Consider the following 20,088-nt stretch of genomic DNA (forward strand, 5'->3'; position numbering starts at 1 on the left):
CATCGCAGCACTCTTTACAATAGCCAAGAGCTGGAACCAGCCCAAATGCCCATCATCAGATGAGTGGATACGGAAAATGTGGTACATCTACACAATGGAATACTACTCAGCTATAAAAACGAATGAAATACTGCCATTTGCAACAACATGGATGGACCTTGAGAGAATTATATTAAGTGAAACAAGTCAGGCACAGAAAGAGAAATACCACATGTTCTCACTTATTGGAGGGAGCTAAAAATTAATATATAAATTCACACACACACATACACACATACACACACAAACCGGGGGGCGGGGAGGAAGAAGATATAACAACCACAATTATTTGAAGTTGATACAACAAACAAACAGAAAGGACATTGTTGGGGGGGAGGGGGGGGAGGGAGAAGGGAGGGAGGTTTTGGTGATGGGGAGCATTAATCAGCTACAATGTATATCGACAAAATAAAATTTAAAAAAATAAAATAAAATAAAATAAAATAAAAAAAAAAACATCATGTTGTAAAAAAAAAAAAAAAAAATAAAAAAAAAAAAAAATAAAAAATGGGCAAAAGAGCTAAGTAGGCATTTCTCTAAGGAAGATATACAGATGGCCAACAGACATATGAAAAAATGCTCAACATCACTCAGCATCCGGGAAATGCAAATCAAAACCACACTGAGATACCATCTAACCCCAGTTAGGATGGCAAAAATCCAAAAGACTCTGAACAGTAAATGCTGGCGAGGTTGTGGAGAAAAAGGAACTCTCATACATTGTTGGTGGGACTGCAAAATGGTGCAGCCTCTCTGGAAAATGGTATGGAGGTCCCTCAAACAATTGCAGATAGATCTACCATACGACCCAGCTATCTCACTGTTGGGAATATACCCAGAGGACTGGAAATCATCAAGTCGAAGGTATACCTGTTCCCCAATGTTCATTGCAGCACTCTTTACAATAGCCAAGAGTTGGAACCAGCCCAAATGTCCATCATCCGATGAGTGGATATGGAAAATGTGGTGCATCTACACAATGGAATACTACTCAGCTATAAAAACGAATGAAATACTGCCATTTGCAACATGGATGGACCTTGAGAGAATTATATTAAGTGAAACAAGTCAGGCACAGAAAGAGAAATACCACATGTTCTCACTTATTGGTGGGAGCTAAAAATAATATATAAATTCACCCCCCCCCAAAAAAATTAACCGGGGCGGGGGAGAAGATATAACAACCACAATTACTTGAAGTTGATATGACAAGCAAACAGAAAGGACATTGTTGGGGGGGAGGGGGGAGGGAGGGAGGTTTTGGTGATGGGGAAACAATAAGCAATCACAATGTATATTGACAAAATAAAATTTTTTTAAAAAGTGCTTATAGTTACCTTTTTAAAGATCTACTACAAATTGCTTACATTTCTAATAAGTTTTATTTTTTTTTAAACTGTACTTTTTTCTTACAAACTTCTGAATTTTTCTCCTTTTGGAAAATATTTCATGTTTTCACCTAGGTTCTACTTAGAGTTATCAGTGACAATTTTAACTTTATACTTTATTAGGTCTCTTTCTTAATTTGTCCAAAAAATAATTTCAGTGGCTAATCCAGTTACTAAATTTAATGTATAGTTGGAGATATTAGAAATGCATTTATCACTTTGTGCTATAGATATTTGTTTCTGCCTCCTCTACTAGACCATGAGCTCCTTAAGGAGAGGTATCATGTCTTATTTGCATTTATATCCAGTGCTTAGATCAATATGTATTGAATTTTGTGCACTTGGGTTAATGTTCAGGTTATTTAACCTTGAGCTTCAGTTTTCCGAAGTTGTAAAAAAAGAAATAATTTTGAGTGTCCTTTCTCCCTCACAAAATTTTTGTATTATCTCTTAAATCTCACATGTGAGAATTGTTTGTGCACGTAAAATATATAAATGAAAATGTTATTATTAAGGATACTTTTTGTAGAAAAAACTATGATGAGCTTACTGTTGCTGTGGAATTTAAATGACATCAGTGCACGTTCATGCTATTATGAAAAATAGCACTATTGTGAGGATTCTATGAAATTGTCCTATTGTAATCTGTACTTTTCAGGCTTTATACCAATCTGGGGCTAAGGTTTAATAATAATAGGTATAAAATTTCTGGCCATTCCCAAAAGCTATTCAGTGGGAACTCTAGCTCTTCCTCAGTCCCTCCTAAATAACTAAGAAATTTCTAGGTGGTTTTGATGTGGGTCCTGAAAATTCATTCTCTTTGTGGAAATTTTCTTTGATTCTCGTATTTGGAACAAGCATAAGATTTGGAGCCAGACACCTGGATTCAGATCTTAAGTGTACCTTGATCAAGTTTCTTATCCTATCTTTAAAACAGGGATAATAATACATACCTTATAGGGTTAATGCGCAGGTTTAAGGAGATAACCTATGTAAAGTCCCTAATATAATGCCTGGAACTTAGGTGATTAATAAATGGTAATCATTATTTTTGTGCCTCTCCTATTGCTGCTGATAGCAAAAGTGCTGTTAAAGGCTATTGCCGTGGTTGATGCTTCTGAAGTCTTCTATGCTGAGGGTCCTAACATCTGATCCTGAGACTGCTGTTGCCATTACCAACAATTGCCAAAGCAATTGTTACAGACTAATCAGAATCACTATTTGGTTTAAGGAGGAGTACTGAGCTCCTTAAACCAAGCTTTAGTTCTCTCCTCTTTTAAAATGTGTTCATTTTGAGGAGAATTCAGAGTACCCCATGGAAATACATAACAAGTATGGCCATACCATCACTTCAGTAGATGTGCCCCCCAGTACAACTGAAATATAGGATGAACAAAGGGTAGGCTCAGGATGGGATTCTTGTAACCAACCTCCTCCCAGCCTGCCTGTCTCAAAATGAGGAAGAACAGAGAAATTATTTAAATCTTCTTAGGAGACACGATCTTCTGATATTATTGTTGTTGTTCTGTTATTGTACAGAATGTGGTAAACATTGCCAACTCTTGTTAGGAAGATATAATGTCAAGTAGCAACATAAAAAGTGTGGGTTGAAGAATGAGGATTATGATTGTGGAAGATGAGGAGGTTTCGCCTGAAAACCTAACACTTGTGCTCTTCATAATGCATATGGAAAAATGTTATGTAAAAGACTAAAAGTCTTAGCCTTAGTCTGTTCACAACTGTAATTGCTGACAAACTGAATGGAATTATGGAGGGCAAATAATCTTGTATTTTATATCAAAAATCGAGGAATGATAGAAAACACCAATTGTGAATAGAAAATTTAAATGGTTTTTGCTTGAAGTAGCATATTTGTTTGTTCTACGTGACAATTTTTAGTACTTTAACATATAGATCCTTAATTATTCAGCTTTATATTACTGCCAGAAAAAATTTTAACTAACGGTTATTAAGTCATTACTATGATATCACACTGTGGAAAATGCCATACCTGCATTAACTCTCTTAGTACAGGCTTGAATTGCAGCTGGAACAAATGGCTTAATTTTTTTATGCCTCAGGTTACCTCATCTGTAAAATGAGATAATAATACCTAGGTATGATGGAGGAGTAAATGAGAAAATATATGCAAAACACTTAAAACAGACAATAAGTGAGAACTTTTGTTATTATTTCCTATTTGGAATTGTTGATAGATTTTTATTTCCAAATATTCTTTATAAATATTGTCACTTTTGTAATAATTCAATTGTTGTAAAATGTTTAAATAGAGAATGTGAGTCACCTGTTAATTTCATTTTTCAATAACTCTGTTAATAGTTTTTTATGTGCATATATATGTATGTATTTATAAACGCACACAATATATACTTGCATACTTTTTTACATAAATGACATCATGTAAATACTGTTCCAAAATCAGCTTTTCTCTTTTAATTTGCTTATTTTCCACATTACTACGTAAAGATCTATCTTATCTTCTTTACTTTGTTTTTAATTTTTACCTTTTAAACTGTAAATTGGCAAATTAAGTTGTATATATTTATGGGGTACAAAGTTATATTATGATTTGTGAATACAACATGGAATACTTAAATCAAGTTAATTAACATATCCATCACCTCAAATACTTTTTTTTTTTTTGTGGGGAGAACATTTGAAATTTACTTTTGGTGACTTTGAAATACACGATGCGTTATTATTTAATATATTCATCATGCTGTGCAATGTATGTTAAAGGAAAAAAATGTATTCCTCCTAATTGAGGCTTTGCACCCTTTGATCATCATCTCATTATTCTCCCCACCATTCCAGCCTCTGGTGGCCATTATTTGATTGTTTTTAAATCAAACTCAAAGAAGCAGAGAACATTTTTTCATATATCTGTTGATCGTTTGAGTGTCTTCTTTTGAGAAATGTCTATTCAGGCCCCTTGCCCATTTTTAAATTTGGTTATTTTCTATCTGTAGAGTTGTTTGAGTTTCTAATATATTTTGGATATTAACCCCTTATCAGATGTATGGCTTAAATATATTTTCTCCCAATGTGTAGACTGTCTCTTTACTCTGTTGTTTCCTTTGTTGTACAGAAGCTATTTATTTTGATAGAATCCCATTTGTCTATTTTTGCTTTTGTTGCTTATGTTATTGGTGTCAAATATAAAAATTCATTGCCCAGACAAATGGGATGTAGTTTTCCCCTTACGTTTTCCTTTTTTTTTTTTTTTTTGACGACTGTATGGTATGGGGATCTGAACCTCCCATATGTTTCCTTCTAGTACTTTCACAGTTTCAGGTCTTCTGTTTAAGTCAATCCATTTTGAGTTGATTTTTGGAAATGGTGTGAGATAAGAGTCCAATTTCATTCTTTTGCATTTGAATATCATTTTTCCAACACCATTTATTGAAGAGACTGTCCATTTCCCAGTTACGTATGCTTATAACTTTTTTGGTAATTAATTAACCATCCATGCTTGGACTCATTTCTGGGCTCTATACTGTTCCATTCTGTGAGTCTATTTTTATGCTAGTACTGTGCTCTTTTAATTGCTATTGCTTTGTAGTATAATTTGAAATCAGATAGTTTGATGCCTCCAGCTTTGTGCTTTTTGCTCGTGATTGCTTTGGCTATTCAGGATTTTTGTGGTTCCATCTGAATTTTAGGATTTTTTTTTTCTACTTCTTTCAAAAATGTCATTGAAACTTTCATAGGGATTACATTGAATTTGTAGATTGCTTGTGTAATCTTCCAGTCCGTGAACATGGGATATCTTTCCATTTATTGGTGTCTTCAATTTTTTTCATTAACATTTTATAATTATTAGTGTACTGTTCTTTCATCTCCTTGGTTAAATATATTTCTAAACATTTTATTTTATTTTTTGTAGCTATTATAAATGGGATCTTTCGCTTGTTCCTTTTTGGGATGTTCATCATTAGTGTATAGAAAAACTGATTTTTGTGTGCTGATTTTGTACCCTGCAACTTTGCTGTATTCGATTATTAGTTCTACCAGTTTTTTGGTGGATTGCGTAGTGTTTTCTATATAAGATCATGTCATCAACAAACAATTTCACTTCTTCCTTTCCTGTCTGGATGCCTTTTATTTCTTTGTCTTGACTAATTGCTCTGGCAAGGACTTCCAGTGAGAATGGGCATCCTTATCTCATTCTGTATCTTAGAGGAAAGGGTTTCAGTTTTTCACTGTTGAGTATAATTTAGCTGTGGGCTTATTATATATGGCCATTACTGTGCTCGGGTACATTTCTTCTATAACTAATTTGTTGAGAGTTTTTAATCATGAAAGGATGTTGAATTTTGTCAAATGCATTTTCTGTATCTAATGGGATTATTATATGTTTTTTGTTCTTCATTCTGTTAGTATGATATATCATATTTATTGATTTGGGTATGTTGAACCATACCACCTGATCAAGGTGAACAGTCCTTTTAATGTGTTGTTGAATTAGTTTTGCTAGTATTTTGTTGTGGATTTTCATACCTATATTCATCAAGGAAATTGGCCTGTTCTTTTCTTGTGATGACCTTATCTGGCTTTGGTATCAGTATAATGCTGGACTCATAAAAAGAGTTTGGAAGTATTCCCTCCTCTTCAATTTTTTTAGAAGAGTTTGTGAAGGTTGGATAACTTCAAATGTTATTTCTTTGAATTCACTGTTTCTTCAGCTTGATTGAGCTTGTTGTTGAAGCTTTTTATTGCATTTTTCAGTACAGTCGTTGTATTCCTCATCTCTAGGATTTCTTTTTTTTAATTGTCTTTCTTTGTCAAACTCTTCTTTTTTTGTTCGTGTATTGTTTTCCAAATTTTATTTAATTTTTCAAGGCTTATATTCTCATAGTATAGTGAGCTTCTTTATATTCTGAATTCTTTGTCATTTCATAGATCTGCCATTTTTTAGGGTCTATGGTTGGAGTATGTTAGTTTCTTTTGGAGGTATCATAATTTTCTGTCTTTGTAATTCTTTTGTCCTTATATTATTGTCTGTGCATTTTAGGAGAGAGCCACTTTTCCCAGTTTTTATAGGTGTTCTTTGGCAGGAGTAGACCTTCACTATTTAGTCTAGCCTGTGATTCTGGATGAACCAGCTGGTAATGACCCTGGGCAGGCAGAACTTACTTTGGGTTCGTTAGATGATTTGCCTGCTGCTTCTCCTCTCAGTCCGGGTGGGCTGTGCTATCTGGCAAGTCCACTGGCTAAGCTCTGCAGTCAGGCCAACCTGCTGGATAGGCATTGCAATGACCTGTGATCAGGCCGTGACACAGAGTGTGTTCTTTGGCCAGGTAGTTCTACTATTTGAGTTCAGCAGTTTGACAGGGTTGCAGAAAGGGCCCCAAGGTTAGAGGGAACTGCTGATTGGGATGGATGGGATCAGCTCTTTTGCTCAGTAGATATGCATTGTAGTTTGCCTCTCAGCCTATGCAGAACCTTGGGGTGGGCTTTGAAGCTGTTCTGAGCACTGTTTAACCTCCCAGGTATGGCAGATCTAGCCCATGCTCTTAGCTGAAATTTGATACAGTGTTTGTCTTTATCCCTTGGCAGGATCTGGGGTGAACTTTGAGGTCACATGGAGCGTTATCTTCTTTTACTTATGTGTACTTATGAGTTGATGTTAGAATATTTTTCACCATACACTAAAGTCAACTCAAAATGGATTAAAGAATTAAATATACACCCTGAAACAATAAAACTTCTTAAAGAAAACATAGGAGAAACACTTCAGGAAATAGTACTGGACACAGACTTCATGAATACAACCCCCAAAGCGCACGGGCAACCAAAGGAAAAATAAACAAATGGGATTATATCAAACTAAAGAGCTTCTGCACAGCAAAAGAAACAATTAACAGAGTTAAAAGACAACCAACAGAGTGGGAGAAAATATTTGCAAAATATACATCCGACAAAGGATTAATATCCAGAATATACAAGGAACTCAAACAAATTTACAAGAAAAAAACAAGCAACCCAATTAAAAAATGGGCAAAAGAGCTAAGTAGGCATTTCTCTAAGGAAGATATACAAATGGCCAACAGACATATGAAAAAATGCTCAACATCACTCAGCATCCGGGAAATGCAAATCAAAACCACACTGAGATACCATCTAACCCCAGTTAGGATGGCAAAAATCCAAAAGACTCTGAACAGTAAATGCTGGCGAGGTTGCGGAGAAAAAGGAACTCTCATACATTGTTGGTGGGACTGCAAAATGGTGCAGCCTCTCTGGAAAATGGTATGGAGGTTCCTCAAACAATTGCAGATAGATCTACCATACGACCCAGCTATCCCACTGCTGGTAGTATACCCAGAGGAATGGAAATCATCAAGTCGAAGGTATACCTGTTCCCCAATGTTCATTGCAGCACTCTTTACAATAGCCAAGACCTGGAACCAGCCCAAATGTCCATCATCGAATGAGTGGATACGGAAAATGTGGTACATCTACACAATGGAATACTACTCAGCTATAAGAACGAATGAAATACTGCCATTTGCAACAACATGGATGGACCTTGAGAGAATTATATTAAGTGAAACAAGTCATGCACAGAAAGAGAAATACCACATGTTCTCACTTATTGGTGGGAGCTAAAAATAAATAAATAAATTCACACACACACACACACACACACACACAAAACCGGGGGGGGGGGAAGAAGACATAACAGCTACAGTTCTTTGAAGTTGATACGACAAGCAAACAGAAAGGACATTGTTGGGTGGGAGGGAGGAGAGGGAGGAGGGAGGGAGGTTTCGGTAATGGGTCACAATAATCAACCACATTGTATATCAACAAAATAAAATTTTTTAAAAAAAGAATATTTTTTTTGTCTATATAGCAATATTTCAGTAAGTGGCTTACATATATGTCTTCATGTATTAATTCTAGTATATCCTTATATTTCCACTCTATTATACTCTAACCAGAATTAGGTGTTGTTATTAAAAAATTTTTGATAACCCATAAGCAAAAATAGTTTTCATTTCATTCATCTTTTATTTTTAGTGCAGGTAGTTTTTGTATTTCTTTATGAGTTTTCTATTTAGTAGTTCATATTGGGATGTTCATCTGTTTCTTATTGACTTGTGAGAACTCTTATTAAAGGTATTAACTCTTCATTAATATGTGCTGAAAAATTTTCAAGTTTGCTATTTGTCATTTTACTTTGTTTATAGTATCTTCTGTAATATGGAAAATTTTTATTTTATTTTGTAAAATCTGTCAGTGTTTGGCTCCTGTGTTTTGGTATACCTTGAGAAAACCTCATCAACAGCAAATATGGAAGTAGGTCAATCAACTATTGTTTTATTTTTTGAAGCTTTATATGAGATATCAGTTCCAGAACAACAGTCTAGATATTCCTTTTCTAATTGAAGATCTGATTCCGTTTTTGCCTTTCTGTCATCTGTATAAATGTTTATTGGGAACCCTCTTGTAGGTCAGACTGATTAGACTGTTTTAGTATTTTTCAGTTTAATTTCCTATTAGGATTTTTATAAATATTTTTTAACAGTTATTTTAAAGAAGTCTAATTCAGTTTCAAAATAAGCTATACGGAACTGTATTAGAAATTATAATCAAAAAATATGTATGTTTTAAAAAAACTAAGAATTTTATTGTAGCCAGCCACTCAATAGAGATTGTTTATTAGTCTATAGTGAAAGGCATCAAATTGCCATCTTAAGTTGCAAAAATTTAATATAGGCTTTCCATAGAGGGAGCTCAAGCTTTCAAATAGGAGTGGAGGAGGTTTCATATTTGATTCATTTACTCCAGCTGTGTCATATATATTTATATCTATGTCAGTTGATTTTCTTTATTAACTCTCATTTGGACATGACATAATCTGCATAACTACTAAAGAAAATACTGTTATTTTGAGAATATCTTGTTTTCTTTAACTTAAAATTTTTCATCTATGTGTTTTAAGTTATAAATTTCCCTCAGACCAGCAGTTTGAGAAATACTGATACAGAGTACGTATATGCTAAGTGAAGTACTTTATCCTAAAAATATTAGTCAGTTTTGAATGAAACTACAAATAATGATACTAATTTGCAATGTGAACTCTTTTTAAAAAATTTTTTTTTGCAATATGAACTCTTCAGCATTAATGTAATGTTTCACTATTATCTAGATGTAATTTATATAAACGTTTAAACATTTTTCCTGATTTGAATAATACTGCATGTTTATATTAAAAATAAACAGAAAAATATGAAATTGATAATCTTACCTACAATTCACCCCTCAATTATAACCACTGATAATATTTTGATATGCTCTCTTTTAAACACTTTTCTGGATTGAATGATTATAAACAATAAAAAATTGGATTTTTCTTTTTCATTTTATGCCATCATATTTTGGTATTAATTTTTACAATTGCCCTATGAGATAGGTAGGACAGTAATTAGTATTTGTATTAATTTTTAATTTTATAACAACCCTCTGAGGTAGATATAAAATGGTAATTAATAAAAATGTAGAAATCGAGGTTCAAAGAGACAAAGTGGTAGAGGTAGAACTATAACCCAGGTCTAATATATACAAGATGAAAAAGTTAAAAAGCCTAATATTAAAATACATATCTAAATTTCCATCCTCCTAGCTTAAGTACCAGTATCACTGAAGCCTTCTGTGTTTCACATTCTATCTCATTGTATCAAATTCCCATGCATTCTCCTTAGAATTGACCACTCTCATGAATTTTGTTTTATACGGTTTTGAACTTTAAAAAAAATAATCAAAATAAAATAGTGTGTATTCTTACATAACATGCATTTTTTGCCTAACACTTATTTTCATGAGATTTTTTCATGTTGATGCATGTAACTAGAGATCATTCCATTATAGTTATGTATTCATTGTATGAATGTATTAAAATTTTCCCTGTTTTCTTCTTATTGAAAAATAATTGATTAAACATATTTGTGGGATACAGTATTGAATATACCTGTATACAATGTGTGATGATCAAATAAGGAAAATTAGTATGTTCATCATTATAAAATGTAAATCATTCCTTGTGTCCATTAACCAATTTCTTGCTTGCCTCCCTCCCCTGCCCCTTTCCCACCTGTAATTACCACAGCTTTGTTCTCTCCTTCTGAAACTTCAGTGCATTATTGTGATTGTTGTATCTTTCTTTCTGTCTTTCTCTCTCTCCTACTTATGGTGAGGACATGTAGTATTTCTGTTTTTGTGCCTGGTTTGTTTCACTTAACATAATTTTCTCTAAGCTCGTCCATGTAGCTGCAAATGGCAGAATTTCATTCTTTTGTTATGGCTGAATAGTATTCCATTGGGTATATATACCACATTTTCCTTATCTAGTTGTCTGTCGATGGACGTTTAGGTTGATTCCATATCTTGGCTGTTGTAAATAGAGCTGCAGTAAACATGGGAGAGAAGGTATCCCTTTGATATCATTATTTCCATTCCTTTGGATATATACCCAGTAGTGGGATTGCTGGATCATGTGGTAGTTCTATCTTAAGTTGTTTAAGAAACCTCCATACTGTTTTCCATAATGGCTGCACTAATTTACAGTCCCACTAACAGTGTAGAAGAGATCCCCTTTTTCCACATTCTTGTCACCATTTATTCTGTTTTTTAAAATTTTTATTATTTATTTTTAGCATATTTGTTCTTACAAATTGTTATATTTCTTTATGCCCTATACCCAGCCTATCACTTCCCAACCCCCCTCCCTTCTTCCCCCCATCTCTAGCATCCTTTTGTTTGTTCTCTCCTTCCAAAAATTCAGTGTATTGTTATGGTCTTTTCTTCCTTCTTTCCTTCATTCCTTCCTCCCTCCCTCCCTTCCTCCCTTCCTTCCTTCCTTCCTAACAACCAGTTATGAGTGATAAAATGCGGTATTTCTCTTTCTTTGTCTGGCTTATTTCACTTAACATAACTTTCTCCAGAGTCACCTATGTGGCTGCAAATGGCAGAATTTCGTTCTTTTTTATGGCTGAGTAGTATTCCATTGTGTATATATACGACATTTTCCTTATCCAGCTGTCCATTGATGGACATTTAGGTTGATTGCATATCTTGACCATTGTAAATAGAGCTGCAGTAAACATGGGAGTGCAGGTATCCTTTTGATATCATTATTTCCATTCTTTTGGATATATACCATGTAGTGGCATTGTTGGGTCATATGGTAGTTCTATCTGTAGTTGTCTGAAAAACCTCCATACTGTTTTCCATAATGGCTGTGCCAATTCACAGTTCAAGAAACAATGTTTAAGGGTTCCCCTTTCTTCACATCCTTGCCAGCATTTGTTATTCTCTGTCTTTTTGATAATAGCCAGTCTTGCAGGGAAAGCTTAGAGCTTTTCCCCATTCAAGTTGATATTAGTGGAGAGTTTGTTGTATATGTGGCTTTTATTGTGTTATTTTCCTTCTGTACCTAATTTGTTGAGAGTCTTTATCAGGAAGGGATGTTAAATTTTGTCCAATGCTTTTTCTATGTCTTTTAAGGTGATAATATGGCTTTTGTCTTTGACCTTTTTGTTGTAATATATCATATTTATTATCTGTGTATGTTGAATCATCCTTGCATACCTAGGATGCATCCCACTTAATTGTGGTGTATAATTTTTTTGATTTCTTGATGTATTCTATTTGCTAATATTTTATTGAGAATTTTTGTGCCTATGTTTGTCAAAGATATTGTCCTGTAGTTTTCTTTTATTTGTTGTATCTTTGTATGGTTTTGGTACCAGGATGATGCTGGCCTCATAGAATAAGTTTGGGAGAATGGTGCTGTTTCCAATTTTTTGGAACAGTTTGGAGAGAATTGGTATTAATTCCTCTTTAAAAGATTTGGTAGAATTCAGCAGAAAAGCTACCCGGACCTGGACTTTTCTTTGTTGGGAGACTGCTGATTACTGCTTCAATCTTGTTGCTTTTTATTGGTGTGTTCAGGTTTTCTGTTTCTTTTAGGCTCAGTCTTGGTAGTTTGTATGTGTCCAGAAGTTTATCCATTTTCTCCAGGTTATCAAATTTTTTTGCATATAGTTGTTTATAATAGTCTTTAATGATTCTTTGTATTTCTGTGGTGTCAGTTGTAATGTCTTCTTTTCATTTCTGATTTTTATTATTAGGGACTTCTCTCTTTTTTAAAAAATCAGCCTAGCTAATGGTTTTTCTGTTTATCATCTCAGAAAACTTCCTTTTTGTTTCATTGATCTTTTGTATTGTTGTTTGGTTCTCTATATCATTTAGCTGTGCTCTGATCTTAATTATTTCCTTCTGCCTGCTAATTTTGGGATTGGATTGTTCTTGTTTTTCTAGTTCTTTGAGATATAGTGTTAGGTTGTTTATTTGAAATCTTTCTATTCTTTTGATGTAACTGTTTATTGCAATAAACTTCCCTTTTAGTACTGCTTTTGCAGTATCCCATGGGTTTTGGTATAATTTGTCTTTATTTTCATTGGTTTCAAGAAATTTTTTGACTTCCCATTTAATTTCTTCTTTGACTCATAAGTTATTCAGGAGCATGTTCAATTTCCTTGTATTTCTACAGTTTCCAGAGTTTAGCTTGTTATTTATCTAGTTTTTTTTTTTTTTTTTTTTTTTCTCTAAAAAGATGACTGGTAAAGGGATCTTAACCCTTGACTTGGTGGTGTCAGCACCACACTCTCCCAAGTGAGCTAACTGGCCATCCCTATATAGGGATCCAAACCCTTGTCCTTGGTCTTATCAGCACCAAACTCTCCCAAGTGAACAATAAGCCAGCCCCTATTTATCTAGTTTTAATCCTTTGTAGTCTGAAAAGATATTTGAAATGATTTTAGTTTTTAAAAATTTGTTGAGACTTGATTTGTGACTGAAAATGTGGTCTGTCCTAGAGAATGTTCCATGTGCTGATGAGAAGAATGTATATACTGCAGTTGTTGGATGAAGTGTTCTGTAGATGCTAGCCAATTCCACTTGGTCTAATGTATAGTTTAAATCCTGTGTTTCTCTGTTGATTTGTTGCCTAGGTGATCTGTCCAATGCTGATAGAGAGGTGTTCAGGTCCCCAACTATTATCTTAATGGCGTCTATGTATTTCTTTAGGTCTTGTATGTTTGTTCTGTATATCTGGATTCTCTGGTGTTGGGTGCATATATGTTTATGATTGTTATGTCTTCTTTCTGGATAGATCCTTTTATCATTATATGATTGCCTTCCTTGTCTCTTTTTATTGTTTTTGGTTTAAGGTCTGTTTTATTCTATATGAGAATAGCTACACCTGCTTGTCTTTGGTTTCCATTTGTGTGGTATATCTTTTTCCATCTTTTCAATGTTTGCCTGTATGTATCTTTACAGGTGAGGTGAGTCTTTTGTAGACAGCATATAGTTGGTTCTAGCCTTTTAATCCAGTCAGTCAGGCTTTGTCTTTTGAGTGGAGGATTTAATCCATTTATATTTGGGGTTGTTGTTGGAAGGTATTGTTTTACTCCTGGGATTTTATTGACTTTTGTTTGAATGTTTTAAATATCTTTTGTTCCTTTCTTCCCCTATGATGTTTGTCTTCAGTGATTGTTGGTTTTTTGAGGTGGTAAGATATAGTGTTTTTCTTTCTTGTTCGCATTTTTGTTCTACCAGTGGATTTTGGTTTTGTTCTTTCTTGTGTATTCATGGTAAGGATTATTGATTTTTGGATTCCAGATGCAGGACTCCCTGGAGGGTGTGTTTTAGGGCTGGTTGTGTGATATTCTTAGTTTTTTGTGATTCTTTTTTCTTTTTTTGTCTGCCTGGGTTACTTAAAAAAGACTGTCTTCAGGGTTAGAAATTCTTTCTTCTCCTTGCTCTAGCCTGCTGCTTAAACTCTTGGTTGTGTTTTTTGTTTTGTTGAATGAATCCTTCCGTTCCAGTATTTCTGTTGCATTCTTTTTTTGAGGTATCAATATCTTTGTAGATTTCCTTCATATTTTGGATAGTTTTTCTCATTTCATTGTATCATCTGAATCTTCTTGTATTTCATTGAATTTCCTTGAGATTGTTTTTTGGAATTCCTTTTCAGTCATTTCAAGGGTTTCCTGCTCTATGGGTTCTGGTACTTGAGAATTGTTATATTCCTTTGGTGGTATCGTATTTTCTTGGTTTTTCATATTTCTATTACGTCTACATTGATGTTTGGTCATCTAGTATAGCAGTTGCTTATTCTATTACTCTGGTGTGGGCTTTGAAAAGAGAGACTCCCTCCTGTAGATGTGTTTTTATACTGACCATTCAATAGGTTGTTTTAATATTGGTTCCAGGTAGATGCAGAAGGGTAGGCTCCATTTGGGTACTTTGGCAATATTCAGTGTTGGAGTTGCATGTGTGAATGCCTCTGTGGCCTAGGCATTGGAGTACTTAGTGATTCCTTGCTGAAGTTAGTGACACTGTGTTGGATTGTTGAGGACAAGGGAAAGCTCTTGAGTTTTTGGGAGAAGCACCTAGATGCCCTGTTGCTCTTTTACTGGGGTGTGGGACCCTGGCCATGCTTGTTGATGCCTTGGCTAGTGTCCCGTGACACTGTGGCTAGGACTTCTAAAACTGTACTGAATAGAGTCAAGGTTGGGCATCCTTGCCTTGTTCCAGATCATAGAGGAAACATTTTCAGTTTTTCACCTTTGATTTGTTAGCTGTTGGTTTGTCATACATGGCCTTAGAAGTTTTTAATTTTAATGAAGTCCAGCTTATTGTTTCATTCATGAAGTGTGCTTTTAGTGTTGTATCTAAAAACTCACCACCATACCCAAGGGCATCTAGGTTTTCTCCTATGTAATCTTCCAGGAGTTTTAATGTTTTGTGTTTTTCATTTAGATCTATGATCCTTTCTAGTCAATTTTTTTGAGGAGTGTAAGGCCTGTGTCTAGATTAATTTTTTTACATGTTGATGTCCAGTTGTTCCAGCACAATTTGTTGAAGACTTTGCTCCATTGTTTTGCCTTTGCTCTTTTATCAAAGATGAGTTGACTATATTTATATGGATCTATTTCTGGGCTCTCTTTTGTTCCATTGATCTATTTGTGTATTCTTTCTCCGGTACTACACTGTCTTGATTATTGTAGCTTTATAGTAAGTCTTGAAGTTGGGTAGTTTCAGTTTTCTGACTCTGTTCTTTTCTTTCAAGATTGTATTAGTTATTCTGGGTCTTTTGCCTTTTCATATTAATGTTAGAATCAGTTTGTCAGTGTCACAAAATAATATGTTGGGATTTTGAGAGGAATTGCTTTAAATCTATGGATTAAGTCTGAAAGAATTTTCATCTATGAACAAAGACAGTTTTATTTCTCCTTTCTCAATCAGTATACTTTTTATTTCCTTTTCTTGTCTTATTACATAAGTTAGGAGATCCAGTACAGTGTTGAAAAGAAGTGTCAAGAGGGTGCATCCTTGCCTTGTTACTGATTTTAATAGGAAATGTTAATTTTATGTTTTTAAATAGATGTTGTTTATCAAGTTGAGAATGTTCCCCTGTATTTGTAGTTTGCTAAAAGTTTTTATCTTAAATGAGTGTTAGTTTTTTTCCAAGTACTTTTTCTGCATCTATTGATATGTTCATATGATTTTTCTTCTTTAGCTTTGATGTGATGCATTTAATTGATTTAAATGATTTTCAAATGTTCAACGAGACTTGCATACTTGGCATTAATCCTACTTGGTCATGGTGTATAATTCTTTTTATACTTTGTTATATTCCAATAGCTAATATTTGGCTGAGTTTTTTGTATAATATGCTCGTGAGAGGTATTGGTCTGTAGTTTTCCTTTCTTGTAATATCTTTGTCTGTTTTTGGTATTAGGTAATGCTGGATTTGTAGATTGAGTTAGGAAGTATTCTCTCTGCTTCCTTCTTTTCAAAGAGATAGTAGAAAATAGGTATAACTTCTTCCTGAAATATTTGGTAGAATTCACCAGTGAACTCACTAGGCATCATGCTGTCTGTTTTATAAGCTTATTAATTATTGAGTTTTGTTGTTGTCATTGTTAAATATAGGTCTATTTAGGTTGTCTGTTTTCTTGTGTGAGTTTTGGAAGATTGTATCTTTCAAGGAGTTGATGCATTTCATCTAGGTTATCAAATTTGTGGGCATAAAGTTTTTTGTAATATTCCTTTGCTGTCCTTTAATGTCTGTGGTATCTGTAGTGATGTCCTTTATTTGTGAATTAGTAGTCATTTGTGTTCTCTCTCTCTGTTTGTTAGTTAACCTGGCAAGAGGCCTGTAAATTTTATTGATCTTTTCAAAGAATCAGTGTTTGGTTTTGTTGATTTTTATTCATTTCCTCTTTTCATTTTCTTTGATTTGTGCTCTAATTTTTATTATTTCTTTTCTTCTGCTTACTCTGAAATTGATTTCCTAAGGTGGAAGCTTAGATTACTCATTGTAGATCTTTCTTTTTTAATACAGGTATTTACAGTTTAATAAGAAAAATAAATTTTTAAATTTTACTTCACTTATTCCTCCTCTGATACTTTTTCTTTCTTTATATATAGATCTGAATTTCTCATCTCTATACTTTGCTTTCCCTTTGAAGAGTTATCATTTCTTGTAAGGCCAAGGAACAGATTCCTACATTTTTTGTTTGTTTGCAGATGGTTTTATTTCTTTTTCACTTTCAAAGGATAATTTCACAGTATACAGAATTCTAGGTTGGTGAGTTTTTCTCTGAGTACTTTGAAGATTTTACTCCACTCTCTTCTTGCTTGCATTGTTTCTGAGGAGAACTCAGATGTAATTCTTATCTTTGCTCCTCTATGGCTAAGGTTTTTTCCCCTCTGGCTTCTGTGATGATTGTTTTATTTTTTTAATCTTCAATTTTTTTTGCAGTCTAATACAATATGTCTAGGTGGTGTTTTGGGGGCATTTATCCTGTTTAATGTTCTGAACTTCCTGGTCTGTGGTTTGGTTTATGACATTAATTTGGGGAAATTCTCAGGCATTATTGCTTCAAATATTTCTTCTGTTTTTTCTTTCTTCTCCTTTTTGTATTTCCATTATGCCTGCGTTACACCTTTTGTAGTTGTTTCAAAGTTCTTTGATATTCTGGTTTTTAAATTTAAAAAAATTTTTTTTTTATCTTCCAGTCTTTTTTCTCTTTGCTTTCTCATTTTGGAACTTTTTATTAATATATGCTAAAGCTCAGAGATTGTTCCCTTTTCTGTGTCCAGTCTACTAGTGAGCCCATTGAAGGCATTGTTTATTTCTGTTAAAGTGTTTTGATGTCCAGCATTTCTTTTTGATTCTTTTTTACATGCTGCCCACTTTATGCATTAGAGCCCTTTGCATGTTAATCATAATTGTTTTAAATTCTTGGTCTGGTAATTCCAACATCTTTGACTTGTCTGAGTCTGGTTCTGATAGTTGTGTCTTCAAACTGTACTTTTTGCCTTTTAGTGTGTCTTCTAATTTTTTTTTTTTTTTTTTTTGGATAGTCAGACATGATGTCCTGGATAAAAGCATAAAAGCAACTTCTGTAAATAGGCCGTTAGTAATGTGGTGTTAAGATGTGAGGGGAGGGGAAGTGTTCTGAAGTCCTGTGAATAGGTCTTAGTCTTTATTTATTTATTAAATTCAATTATATTTATATTTATTTTTGTGGGGTACAGTGTGTTGTTTTAAAATATTCATATCTTCCACAATGATTCACTTAAGGTAGGTAGCATAGTTTTGTGCCCATTAGTTCACCCCATATCTTCCTCCCACTCCCAGCGTCTGGTAACCATTATTGTATTCTCTACTTTTTTTTTTTTTTTTTAAACACACAAAGATTAATGTCCTTATTGCAAAAAGAACTCTTAAAAATAAATTAGAAAAATCTAAGCTGAAACTTGGTGAAGGACACGGGCAGATAAGTCACACACCCAAGGAAACACACGTGGTTAATAAGTATCTTCTAGGATCTGGTTGTGGACAGGGGTGGGGCTGTCTCAGCCCCCGTCTCCCAGGACCCCTGGGCATCAGGCTGGCCTGCCTTGCTGGCCTGGATGGGCAGTGGTGGTGCTGGAGGTGGGGCTAGGACCCATAGCTCCTGTCTCCCAGGACCCCCCAGGAATTAGGCTGGCTTCCGTCACTGTCCTGAATGTGTGGCAAGGGCAGGGCTAGGGCCCACAGCCCCCATCTCCCAGGATCCCCTGGGCATTGGGCTGGCTTCTGTTTGGTCTCCGTCTTTTAATGAGCCTTTGCTTATGACCTGTTAACTTTACAAGGGCTTTTCATTCCCCTCTTAGTCTCCCCTATCCCTCTTAGGTGGAGTTGCATATTTCCCTTCCCTCATGTGGAATGCTGGAAGGGGCTGGAGTTGCATACTTCCCTTTCCCCAGGTTGATTAGGCTTTGAAAAAAACTAATAGTTTGGGCTCTGGCAAAATAGTTTTTCTTGAGGGCAGTCCTTGTTAAGAAGAACAGAATGCTCTGATGTATTTAAAAATGTTTACTTTCTCCTGCCCTTCTGAACGGTGAGGGGATTTTTCTCCAATATTTATTGTGAGAACCTGGTTGAGCTCCTGGAAATAGAACTCACAAAAGTGAGGGGTCCCCATGTATGACTGAGTCCGCCGGGAGTTTTTAACTCTCAGACTTGTCTACACTGAGCCTCCAGCAATCCATCAATTACAGTTAAGATCTTCCCATCCCAGCAGTGGTTCCTGAGAATGTTTCTGCTCTAGTAAGATGTGATTCTCTGTATTCTAAATTTGGGGGCAGCTGTTCATCTTGTAACTTTACCTCTCTGTTGCATCAAAGAAGAATTGATTTTTCAGTTTGTTTAGCTTTTTAACTTGTTTGGATGAAGTGATGGCTTCCAAGCTCCTTTGATGCAGAACTGGGAACTGGAAATCCTGTATGTCTCTTCTATTGATTTTTGACCTTATTTGATGCATTTGTGGGTTTAATTTCTCCTTTTATTTTGATGCTGTTAGTTTATCATATATAAAAGTTTACCATGTATATAGTTGAATCTGACCATATTTTTCTCTGTTATTTCTTTGCTTTAATTCTCTGGAAATTATTCCACAGAGCTAATAAATAGAATTTTGCTTCTGCTGGTTTGGTTAAAGAAAAATCTCACAACTTAACTTTTATCTATCAGCAGTTCACTTTACCTGATAGTATTGGATGTGGTTCTAATTTATTTTCCTCTCTATTGCCACCTAGTTATTTCACTACAACTTTTATAAGTGAAATTGACTGAACCTTATGATTTTGAATATTTGACTTGTAGCTATTTTATTTAGAGTATAACTCATTTTTGGTATTCCCAAAATATTTTACTTAACAAAATATTAAGTATTTTTTGTTTGTTTGTCTTAAAGCAAATAAGCATTACGTGTTACTGGTTTTTTTATAGTAGTTACCTTAGTTGAGAATACTTTATGTTATTTAAATTATAAAAGTATATAAGTACTGAAAATAATATCCCAATACATTCACTCAGTTCTAATATTTTTCCTTATTTCAGATTTTTTTAAAAGAAATATTATAGAAAGTTGGGATCTCATTTATACTGTATTCCTTGTTGCTCTTACCTTCCCTCTTTAGAGTTATCCACTATCCAAAGGGTTTGAATCCTTCCAGCCCAAGTTTTTATATTTTATTTCATGTGTGTGCACTTATACATTATTGTACATTT

The 20,088-nt window shown here is 34.3% G+C and overlaps 1 protein-coding gene across 4 annotated transcripts in view; it reads left to right on the forward strand.

The window, feature by feature from the left end:
• The window catches only part of SENP7 (SUMO specific peptidase 7), a 139,056-nt gene that overhangs the window by 75,465 nt on the left and 43,503 nt on the right, over positions 1-20,088 (forward strand). The gene's annotated exons all lie outside the window — the stretch shown is intronic.

Source organism: Cynocephalus volans, chromosome 1 (genome assembly GCF_027409185.1).
Source record: "Cynocephalus volans isolate mCynVol1 chromosome 1, mCynVol1.pri, whole genome shotgun sequence".
Taxonomy (NCBI): Eukaryota; Metazoa; Chordata; class Mammalia; order Dermoptera; family Cynocephalidae; genus Cynocephalus; species Cynocephalus volans.